The sequence below is a fragment of the Mytilus californianus genome, unplaced genomic scaffold (genome assembly GCF_021869535.1).
Source record: "Mytilus californianus isolate M0D057914Y unplaced genomic scaffold, xbMytCali1.0.p SCAF_92, whole genome shotgun sequence".
NCBI classification, from domain to species: Eukaryota; Metazoa; Mollusca; class Bivalvia; order Mytilida; family Mytilidae; genus Mytilus; species Mytilus californianus.
Window position 1 is genome coordinate 151,199 of NW_026262748.1, and position 13,278 is coordinate 164,476.

The window sequence follows — 13,278 nt, forward strand, 5'->3', positions numbered from 1 at the left end:
TAAAGAGACCCATATACTTATACTCAAAAGTAAAACAACAAAAATACCACACTCCAAGGAAAATTCAAAACGGAAAGTCCCTTAACATATTGGCAAAACCAAAAGCTCAAACAGATCAAACGAATGGAACAAAACTGTCATATTCCTGACTAAGTACCGGCATTTCCTTGTGGTGAAAAAAGAAGAGTGGAATGTCGTCTTCAGACATATACTTGGGTCTCTTCTCGTTTTTAATGTCCATAAAAAGACTTGCAGTGTTATCGTTTCATAAATATTTAGGGGGAGCACATCGAATTGTTGTACCATCAATTCCTGCCACAGAAGTCAGCGCCGTCGTTCTATACCAAATAACTGCTGATTCAGTCAAGTATGTTTAGCTGGAAAAAATTAACCCTTTTTAACAGCCTTTGCAAGTCCGAAGAAATAGATTCGCATTCTTGAACAGAGAATGCTATTTACACATGAAGCACACGACAATGTTGTACCAAGGGGTAATTCCTTAAGTAATATCGGAGAAAAAAGGGGGAAAATTTCAACAGAGTGTTTATAGCATATGCTCTAGTATTTTCAGTGTTTTCCTTACGTATACCTGTGCTTTCTCCTGTTCTAAATGTTGGTTAAAAATTATGCAGTGCCATTGTATATTGCATAGTAAGGTGGAGCACCTGCTAATGTTGTACCAGGAATAAGCAGGTTAGAATTAATGGTTGGCTTATTTATCGACCTAAAACTTTTGAATGCCTGAAATGAATTTCCGAAACCAGACTGCACTATTTTTCCAATTCAATGAATGTCCTTTCCAAAACTCTAAACATTTTGTAAATTGAACTACAAACAATGGAGCTATGATTTTTCAAAGTTTTCCATATAAACTTCCGTATTCCTCACTACGTTTGATATTTAAAAAAAATACCCTGGTCTTCTTTAACGACCTATAACGTTTGCATGACTCGATCATTTCAATATCGAGACAGGCACCACAGTTTGCGCAATAAAATTTCCTTACCAAAACACTTAACAGTTTATAAATCGGACTGCAAACAACGGAGCTACGATTTTTCAAAGTTTGCCTTAAATCCTTACCAGATTATCTCCCCTGAATTGAAATATGCAAATTTTGTCATAACCTGGGTATACCCATAACCCATAATCCATTATGAAACATTATCAAAGGTACCAGGCTTAACATTTTTACTACGCCAGATATATTTTGTATACATCAAATTAAAAAGTAGAGAGATAATATGTATAGTTTATTGATTAAAACAAGTAGAGAAATACTACATATACTATACTTAGAAATTATTTTGAAAAAAAAACACAAAAAAAAAACGCTTTCCCACTGCGGTCGGAAATTGCGACCCTACACTTGAGTGATACCAGAGAGGTAGCTTCTTCTAGACAATCCTCCAAGCATTTCAGAACAGTTAACTTTACGAACATATCTCTATTCAAATCCATTCTACATCTGTTTGAATATTGAAGTCGAAGTTACTTTTCGCATACTTCAATATTTTCAAAGTCCACACGCATGCGCAAAGGCAAAAGGTGCATCTTTAAAGGCTCATCTTCGTTTAAAGCCTATACCCTAACCCAAACCCTAACCCTCATATATTCATACGCCAGCCATATCACAACTCTTATAATGTAGCTACACCCCATTATTCTCTGAAATTCCTTATACCCTAGACTAAACCCTAACCCTGACCCTAACCCTGACCCGAAACCCTGACCCTTAACCAAACCCTGACCCTAACCCTAACCCTAACCCTAACCCAAACCCAAACCCAAACCCTAACCCAAAGCCTGACCCTAACCCAAAATTCGTAAAAATCGGTATTTTGAAGGCCTTACTTTATCTTGGAACGGGTAAGTCTAGGGGGTAACCGATTAGATTTTCGTATTACGTTTTTTCACGAACTTCTCAAAAATCACAGTTTTGGAGGGGTTGGGGGTCAGGTTTTGGTTTCTAGTACTTTTCAAAGTCGATCTTTTCAAAATCTCAACATGATCCTATGCTTCGATCGGCTTGAAATTAAAAAATCGATCCCGTTAAGGACAGTACTTTTCGACGATTAAGCCTATAGTGAAGGACGCATATTTTTATCTTTTGTAGTGTCGGAGTTGGGGTTAATGTCGGGGTTAAGCTTAACTCTTTTCAAAGTCAATCTGTATTAAATTTCAACATGATCCTGTGCTCCGATCGGATTGAAATTAAAAAAATGATCCCAAAACGGCAGTACTTTTTGACGAGCAAGCCTATGATGAAGACCGCATGTCTTAATCTTTTGTAGTTTCGGAGTTGGGGTTAATGTCGGGGTTAGGCTTCACTCTCACACACACGGTTCTTCCGTGAGGTCGGAAAGTGCGGCTGTACACTTCAGTGATACCAATAAGTTTCCGTCCTCTAGATTGCCTTTTTAGCTTTTCGGAACAGTTAACTTTAAGAAAATATCTCTATTCGAATCCATTATACACCTGTTTGAACAATGAAGTCATAGGCACTTTTCATACACTGTACTTAGAAATTTATGGGGGAAATTTCACGCATGCGCATTCACAACAAAGGGCACACATGCGCAGAAGTGACAAAGGGCACCTCAATTGTCAAACCCTCGCCAAAGTCCCCTTCCCTAACTCTTACCCTAACCTAACCCTAACCCTAACCCTAACCCTGACCCTAACAATAAACCCTAACCCTAAACCCTAACCCTAACCCTAACCCTAACCTTGGGTTCAAAAATCTACCAAATTTTTCCACAAGAATAACGAAATCTGTGTCATTTTACTATCTTAAGGCTGGAACTTTTTCTCATTCATAAGCTGAAAAAATGCGCCAGCTATTGGTGCATATAAGACGTGTATATCTAGCGGGGTCATTGAGTAACGACATGAAACGTGTTTGAACAAAATCGCTGAAAGACGGAAAACGCCAGCTATTGCAAACGGTTCCAAAGCGTTTTACATGGTTTTTCAATCTCAGAATTAGGTGTGTAAAATTTAAAGTGTGTGGCCCACTTGCAAAGAGGAAAAGGAAATAAAAAATGTTAGTCAAACATTCCATCATGAGGTATTAAAGTACCCATTTATTTTTTTTAGTTACCGTAGACTGAAAAATTGTGTACCAAAAGAATAAAATGTTGATGCCGGTAAAGAATAATCACGAAAAAGGTCAATGTTGGCACCCTATATAGATGAGTACAACACATATAGCAATTTGAAACTTAAACTCCTTCACTTTTATGTCTAACAATCCATCTTGAGGTACAAAAAGTACGCAATTACCACGCCAGTACAAGAATATTAATAAAAAAAAAGAAATATTGTCGCCTTTTATTGTTATCGACACCAATATAAGTAACCGTAGACTTATACTGCTCTCATTTTGTGTCAAATTATCCATCTTAAGAATAAAATGTTCCTGCCGGTACAGAATAATCATCAAAAAGGGAAGATATTGGCACCATTTAAAGATGCCTACAACAAATACAGCAAGCTGAAACCTTAATTTCTTAACTTTTGTGTCTGTAAATCCATCTTAACCATAAATATTACTCTATTGTGAGGCCAGTGCCAGAATATTAAAAAACATGAAAAAGTTTGTCACTTTTACAGCAGGTCGTTGATACAAATTCGAATTAAAAAACTAAATGGGCATATCAATACCCACGCTACATCAATTTTTAAAGACCCAAATGTTGCAAAACACTTGTCCTACCTCAATGACAAATATGTTGTTGTCCCCGCAGATAAAGCCCCCAAACAACATCGTTTTTGTGTGTAAATATCATTACATAAACTGCTTGATAAATGAAATAGGTATTGACAATTCACTTGGAAACTCAACATATACCCTCACGACACTTACCAAACAGGAAATCCTGGATAATCATAGGTCTGTTCTATGTTCCTTTGGAATTTCAACCAAAGATGAAGAACTGGATCTTCCATCACTGTATTGGATACCTAAACTACATAAGTGTCATTACAAACAACGGTATATTGCTGGGTCTTCCAAGTGCTCCACGAAACCTCTTTCTAAATTATTAACATCTATTTTATCAGCAATCAAAGCCGGGCTCCAAAGTTATTGTGAAACTGCATATTCTAGAGGTGGCGTGAATCAGATGTGGATACTAAAAAAATCCAAAGATCTTTTAGAGTACATACAATCTAAGACTCTCATCTTGCAATAGTATTAAAACATTTGACTTTTCTACACTTTACACAAGTATTCCCCATTCCAAACTAAAAGACAAATTGAAAGAGTTGGTATTACTTTGTTTCATTAAAAAGAATGGCGAACGTAGATACAAGTATCTTTTCTTAGGGAGGGATAAATCCTACTTTGTAAAGAATCCCTCTGATTCAAACAAAAAATTCTCTGAAACTGACATTATCAAGATGCTTGATTTCTTGATTGACAACATATTTGTTACGTTTGGAGGACGTGTTTTTCAACAGACTGTCGGAATTCCAATGGGAACCAATTGTGCCCCTCTTCTTGCCGACTTGTTTCTTTGTTATTATGAGGCTGACTTCATACAGGAACTTGACTTACATCTAGAAATTGACAATTAGGGTCGGTTGAAAACAAAACTTTATGACAAAAGAGATGATTTCAGCTTCCCAATTGTGAACTTTCCATTTCTATGTAGCAACATTCCAGCAGCGCCTGCATACGGAGTATATATCTCCAATTGATACGATATTCCCGGGCTTGTATTTCCTATCATGATTTCCTTGATAGAGGATTGCTGCTCACAAGGAAGGTATTATGCCAAGAGTTCCAAATGGTGAAATTGAAATCATCCCTTCGTAAATTTTACGGACGCCATCACGAGTTGGTTGACCGTTATGGAATAACCGTTTCACAGATGATATCGGATATGTTCCTTCTGTCGTAACTACAATATCCTTCCCTTTTCACGAATGTGACTTACCAAATTAGACTATTTACTGGATTTGTAATAACATAAGCAACACGACGGGTGCCACATGTGGAGCAGGATCTGCTTACCCTTCCGGAACACCTGAGATCACCCCCAGTTTTTGGTAGGGTTCGTGTTGCTTAGTCTTTAGTTTTCTATGTTGTGTCATCTGTACTATTATTTGTCTGTTTGTTTTTTTATTTTTGTTTTGGCGTTGTCAGTTTGTTTTCGATCTATGAGTTTGACTGTCCCTCTGGTATCTTTCGTCCCTCTTTTAATTGGTATCGACATAAATATTAGTAACCGTAGACTTATAAATCTCTCAACTTGTGTAAAACTATTCATTCTTATTGCTGTCGACAAAAGTTTTAGTAACCGTAGACTTCAAGACTGTGTAAAACTATCAGTCCTGAGGTACCAAAAGAATAAAATGTTGATGCCGGTAAGGAATAACCAAGAAAATGGTAAGTATTGGCACCGTATATTGATGAATGCAATAAATATAGCACTTTGAAACCTTTATTCCTTGATTTTTATGTCTGACAATCCATTTTAAGGTACAAAAAGTCCTTCATTATCAGGCCAGTGCAAGAATATTATAAAAAGAAAGAAATATTGTGGCTTTTAATTGTTTTCGACATAAATATTAGTAACCGTAGACTTTTAAATCCCTCAATTTGTGCAAAACTATTCATTCTTAGAATAAAATAATGATTCCGGACCAGAAAAATCAGGAAGAAGGAAAAATATTGGCACCTTTTGTTGATAAGGACAACAAATTTTGAAATTAAAACATCTCGGCGCATGCGCAATGGAACTAAGGTAAAAATCATTACATAAACTGCTTGATAAATGCATTAGGTATTGACAATTCATTTGGAAACCCAACATATACCCTCACGACACTTACCAAAGAGGAAATCCTGGATAATCATAGGTCTGTTCTATGTTCCTTTTGAATTTCAACCAAAGATGAAGAACTGGATCTTCCATCACTGTATTGGATACCTAAACTACATAAGTGTCCTTACAAACAACGGTATATTGCTGGGTCTTCCAAGTGCTCCACGAAACCTCTTTCTAAATTATTAACATCTATTTTATCAGCAATCAAAGCCGGGCTCCAAAGTTATTGTGAAACTGCATATTCTAGAGGTGGCGTGAATCAGATGTGGATACTAAAAAATTCCAAAGATCTTTTAGAGTACATACAATCTAAGACTCTCTCATCTTGCAATAGTATTAAAACATTTGACTTTTCTACACTTTACACAAGTATTCCCCATTCCAAACTAAAAGACAAATTGAAAGAGTTGGTATAACTTTGTTTCATTAAAAAGAATGGCGAACGTAGATACAAGTATCTTGTCTTGGGGAGGGATAAATCCTACTTTGTAAAGATTCACTCTGATTCAAACAAAAAATACTCTAAAACTGACATTATCAAGATGCTTGATTTCTTGATTGACAACATATTTGTTACGTTTGGAGGACGTGTTTTTCAACAGACAGTCGGAATTCCAATGGGAACCAATTGTGCCCCTCTTCTTGTCGACTTGTTTCTTTGTTATTATGAGGCTGACTTCATACAGGAACTTCTTAGGAAGAAAGATAAGAAGTTAGCAATATCCTTTAATTTACGTTCCGCTATATAGATGATGTTCTCTCACTAAATAATACAAAATTTGGTGACTATGTTGAACGAATCTATCCCATCGAACTAGAAATAAAGGATACTACAGATACAGTTAAGTCTGCCTCGTATCTTGACTTACATCTAGAATTTGACAATTAGGGTCGGTTGAAAACAAAACTTTACGACAAAAGAGATGATTTCAGCTTCCCAATTGTGAACTTTTCTACGATATTCCCGGGCTTGTATTTCCTATCATGATTTCCTTGATAGAGGATTGCTGCTCACAAGGAAGCTATTAAACAAAGAGTTCCAAATGGTGAAGTTGAAATAATCCCTTCGTAAATTTTACGCTTCCCATTTCACGAATGCGACCTACCGAATTTGACTATTTACCGGATTTGTAATAACATAAGCAACACGACGGATGCATACGTTATTGTGACCCAATTCATCTGTTATTATGATATATACATCGTTGTCAAAAAATTGCATTAATATTTGTTTATGAACAAAGATTTAGAAAAACAGTGTATGTTTGTTTGTTTTCTTTAGAAAATTTGAGACCAAGAGTGGGGGGTTTTTGAAATGATTGAAGACTTGAAATAGAAATCCATGGATTTTCTTTTCTGTATGGAGTAAAATCTATTAGAAGGACAAAGGTGTGATTAATAAGTTGTTCATGGTGTGTAGTTGCTAAATATACATTGTAGATTAAATATATATGTAGGACTTGGAGGTGCGATGTGGACGCTGAAGTGCAATGGTCACGCTGAAGTGCGATAGTCTTCGCAGAGGTGCGATGGTTTGTTCGCTGAAGCGCGATGGTCTATAAATGTCATTAGTTACAGTTTGATACTAAATAAGAGATCGTTCTCTTTAAATTTGCTGCATGGGGACATTATTCTGCTTTAACATTTTATCTTAACGTAATCTCAGCTCTCAGCTCTCATGAGTTCCACGTTTCCCGTAATATCATAATACGGAAAGTAAACTTCAACGTTACAATTAGGACTGGAGATATTTATCTTGACTGTGATTAATTAAACGGGTAAATAGTCTAGATGATTTACTTAATAAACATGAAAAGCTGTTTTTAACAAACAAATTGACTTTTTCATCGACATCGAAAATATAGTTTATGTAATCCATCGCACTTCAGCGTAACCACCATCGCATTTCGGCGAAGTTACAAACAAGATAGTGTCACAATGCCATCATCGCACTTCAGCGTGACCAAAAACACACTTCAGCGCCAAACCATCGCATTTCAGCGTGGCCATCGGGGTTCGGAGTCCTACATATATATACATGGTCTCAAAATAAAATAATGAATATTTGTATAAGGCATATACACAGGTATAATTTGAATTCTCGCCTGCCATTTCTATCCTGTTTGAGCTGAGTAACAAAACAGATTATGTTTTGTCCTCCATATACTGCAAAGAATGAGATGTGGTATCATTACCATTGACACAACTACCCACTAGAGTTCAAATGAAGTAAATGTAAGCAATTATACTTGACACTTAATTGTGCCACTGTATAGCCCTCAAAAAGGAGAAAACGCATACTGTATAATCGGCTATAAAAGGCCCCAGTCTGGAAAATGTACAATGATACAATTCCAAAAAAGACGGACATAAACCAACGACAACCACTGAACTAAAGGCTCGTGACATGGGACAGGCACATAAAGAATGGTGGTGGGGTTGAACATATTTGTGTGTGCTCAAACCTCGTCAAACTTTGGACATAAGTGCAACACAGCATAGAACAAACTGTAAAAATCAGTTGCTATATAAATTTCACTTGAATATTGACCACATAATTTCAGTGTGTTAATGAAATTCTTGAGCAGTGAAAATTTTGCTGGATCAGTGGAGTAGAAAATATAATGAAAAAAGCAACCGAACCAGTTGTGGGTGTGTTTTATAGTACAGCAAACAATTTGTATTCTAAGAACCTAGTTCAGTTGTGTGATTCTTTCCTACATTTCCCTTTTCAATTACCAATTTCTGCCACTTCAAACATTTATCAAAGTACATAATATTTCACACTGACTTTGAGAGTGGTGTCTGCTGAAATATTTTTTGTCTAGAAAATGCAGACTATATGACTACTTAAATGATGTTAATGGAGGTCAACTGTAATCCAGGCAAATATTCAGACAAATAAGAATATGACCGGATTCTGGTAGGTGTTGCACATTCGAAAAAACAGAGTTTTATGAAACTTGGGACAGTACGATGGCCAAATTTGAAAATATTTTTTATATATTTAACGGACGAATGGACTTTTTTTTAAAGTTAACATTAAGATATAGTCTCCAACCTTCATAGATTTTTTTTTATTTTGGCAGATTATCTTTTATTGATATATATGAGATAATATCTAGCAAAATTTTAAATTTTATTTTTAATACCGAATTTTACTTCTAAATGGACTTAGTTTTTTTTGTTTACATTTAAATACATAGGGCAGGGGGAGGTTCTTCATGAAATGTGAAACTTAGACATTAGCTTCTTCAAGTAAGAAATAGCATTTGTAAAGAACATTTCGATATCATTTGTCTCTTTTTTTTAATGCAACGATAGATGCCATCTGTGATGGTCTAAATTTTGGCAGTCAACAATACACTTTTACACTGATGGCAGCATTCACAGGCGAGATTCGAGAAGGGAGGAATTTGTAACATAAAATATTATCCCCATGAAATATTGTCCGTCGGACAAAATTTCATGAAAAATATTGTTCGCTGACACTATTTCATAATGACAAATCTTTTTGCGACAGCATTTTGGAGGTAAAGGAGTAACTGGAATATTAATTTGTGCTTATCTGTAATTATCAATCAAATAAAACACTTTAATGATATCATTATCCAACGTGATATATGTTGATAACCTCCCCTTCATGAGACAAAATTTCTTGATAACCTTTAACAGGGCAAAATTCATAGTATTCATATGTGAAATATTGTCTTCTCTGGACATTTTTTCTTAGATGAGGACAATATTTCGTGATACAGTCATAAAATATTGCCTTGAGGGACAATATTTTGTTTAACAGATTCCTCAATCCTTTTTTACAATTTTTCTCTCAAATTTATCTTTAATATATAAACCTTAATTGAGTTAAATTCACGAACAATATTATAAAAAAAATGCACATCTTGAAGCAATCTCCCGACTAATTCGAAAATGCTGTTAGTAAACAAATTATTTTTTTTATTCTTACAGTGATAAAAATTGCAAATATCATGAATATTAATGAATAACTGAAAAAAAATATATCTGCGATATAAGTTAATACAAATAAAACATTGCATGAAGTCTAGTCTGGGACTATTATAGTATAATAGTCCTAAATGAAGTCAATCGTTTTAAATACGCGGCATTTAATACATTTTCGGAACTGAGTAATGTCCGCAATTGTTCCACGGTGTACCGATTGCGTCGTCTAAGCGTTTGTTGATAAGGAACGTAAAACAATATTAAACAATACACGATTAAAAAATTAAAAAGTCCAGCGTGTTACTGAAGATGGAGTTACTTGTTTGTACATGATTTAAAACGACTGATATCTCTTTTAAAAGAATATTGCTATCCAAAGACTGGTATGTCTTCATTTCAATGAAGCAACATGGTGTCAAATGGGGAATTCGTTAAAAAATCACATTTTTCACCGGATTTACATTTAATTTTTAACGTAAGACAGTGTAGTTCAATCTTTGGATTGCAATTTTTAGATAATATACATTCAGACGACTTCATTGATACTTTGTTTCACATTCAAAAATTCCTTTAACACGCTGGACTTTTGAGTGGAAGGTATAATGCACGACCTTCAGTAGCGACTCGGGTCACGTGACTACTTTCACTTTTGATATGAAAAACCCATGCAATATTAAATTTAGGTCTTAATGTTTCATTCTACGATCTCTGTTTTCCAGGATCTTTTGCCATTTTTTGATTATATGCACTTCCATAAGACATGCATTTTTACGTATTTTTCTTGGTAAAATGCATTGATATCACTGCGTGATGATATTTTTCGTTAAATAATCCAGAGTTCTCTTAATATACTACCGAAATTTACCCAAAGGTACTTACTTTAAATAAATCTAACATAAACAGCAGTAGTTGTCCTTTTCTAGATTTAGACAATTCAATTTCTAAAGGGAACGCCATACTAAAATTTACGATAAAAGAGACGATTTTTCATTCCCTATTGTTAATTTTCCTTTTTTAGACGGTGATGCTCCTTTGGCTCCATCATACGGTGTTTATATATCCCAACTCGATCGTTATGCCCATGTGTGTAGTGATGTCATAGATGTTTACGAATGTAATCAATGCATCACTGGTAAATTATTAAGTCAGGGATTTCGTTACCATAAATTACTTAAAACATTTTGATTAGTAAATTTGGCTGTACCTGTAGAAAACTTATCAACAACTGTATTTTACATCCTAAATTTTACGGTAATTTTGTACTAAAAGCGCAGAAATAACTATGTGATCCGTGTAAACTCATCGAACCTTTAAACACACTTATTAGTAAAAGGTTATCTTATTAATGTTGTAATATTGTTTACATTGGCATTAACATCGATTTTGTCATTAACAAATTAAAACATAACTAAATTTGTATTCTTTTCCAATGGTTTTGGGGATATGTAAATACACATCCAAGTTTATTTTCTATTTAGAGATTGCTTTATCTATATATAACATGATACATTTTTATTATAACGTTAAATCCCAAATATCATACTGCCTGTCGATACTTTTATTTTGGCATTGCACAAGTCATGTCTTCTTCGACTGTCCATGGCGTTAAAACACTAAATCCGTTGGATGTGTTTTAATTGATTTTAGTCTCTGATGCATGATTTTGTATTATAATTTTTTTTTTTTTTTTTTTGCTTTTAACTAGCTTTCAGTAACTGCGATTACTCTCAAATCGTACTTTCTTGTTATTTTGACCTGTTGACACAATTTGTAATGCAGTTCTGTTATTCATCTGTTATTCAATGTTTCTTTTTTTGTGTTGTATCTCGTCTCACTATTTTCAATATGTACCACCTTTGATAAGTATTTAGTATGACGATAATTGGTTCACTTCTGTACTCGTACTGTGAACAACAAATTTATTTATTTTGAAAAAAATGTTTCCGTAATCCTAACAACAAAATTTTTATATTTAAATCTACCTGTGTATGTTATTTTATTTAACACCAGTTTCAGTTTGTTCCAGGTTAGAGTTGTCTTTTTCACATTGTTCCTACATATTGTGTCATAGATCAAACTTATTCGTTCAGTGTATGTTTACTTGCTTTGGTTATATGTCTATTTGATCGATTTAAGTCATTTCAATTGATATTTTATAGTGTGTCTTTTTATGTTGTAATGTTACTCTACAGTTTCAGGTTAGGGTCAAGGTTGGCGCTTTTTAAAATGTTTGAACCCGCTGCATTTGTATGCACCTGTCCAAAGTCAGGAGCCTGTTGTTCAGTGGTTGTCGTTTGTTAGTGTCGTTCATAAGTGTTTCTCGTTTCTCGTTTTTTATATAGATTAGACCGTTGGTTTTCCTGTTTGAATTGTTTTACACTAGTCATTTTTGGGCTCTTTATAGCTTGCTGTTCGGTGTGAGCTAATGCTCCGTATTGAAGGTAGTACTTTGACCTATAATTGTTTACTTCTTATACATTATGACTTGGATGGAGAGTTTTCTCATTGGCCCTCATACCACATCTTCTTATTTATAAGATCATGTAAGACAAATCAGTAAACACACATGAAAACAAACAACATAAAACAAAAACCCTGCAGACGAACCACGAGTAACTCGAATATACTGACAAATAAGACATATGTGAAATGTACCGAAAATACAGAATTCAAAACACAAACGAAATTAACAGACAACAACTCAGCTCAAAATGACCAACCGGACCCACACGTATAAGAAAGTAACAACAAAATGCCCGAAAGCGGGATATGTAAATACCGAACCAAGTCGTCTCCTACTTCATCCAGCCAATACGTCTTGAGGTCGATTATTGCCAATATTCCCACGATGTAATTAAATGCACCTCCAAGTTTGGATCAGGGACAATTGGTGGATTCCAAGTAGATATAAAAAACAAAAGCAGGGTCGTAGATTTGTCCAAATTTAACAACACTATAGCTATGAGATAATAAATACCAGCTTGATTAGGAATGATTTGATGTATGCTTGTTGTGTAGAACAGTTTCCTGATAATACATACTCAAGTGTTTTTAAAACAACGTATATCAGGGTGGTAAGGTTTTTTTTTTAAATCTTATTGTATTTCTTCAATTTGTTATTTTCTATTTAAATATCGGTCCGGCTTATTAAAACTCACGAAAGATTTATCAATTCTAAAGTTTGAATTACACTCCTGGTTGCAATTGCATGACAATTTTCAATTGTGACACCTATACATTTGAATCATGTGAATTTTCATATTATACTGAAATCTATTCTCACCAAATAAGACTTATCAATAGGTTTGTACTTAAAATGAGCAACACAACAGGTTACTCCCGTGCTGATCTTTCTTGGCATTTTTTTATTTTACAAGCATCAGAAATATTCATAGCAAAACGCCGGGATAAAAATAACTGACTGATAAAGATGATTAATGAGCTATATGATCAAAGCATGTCTAAAAATGCTGAAATG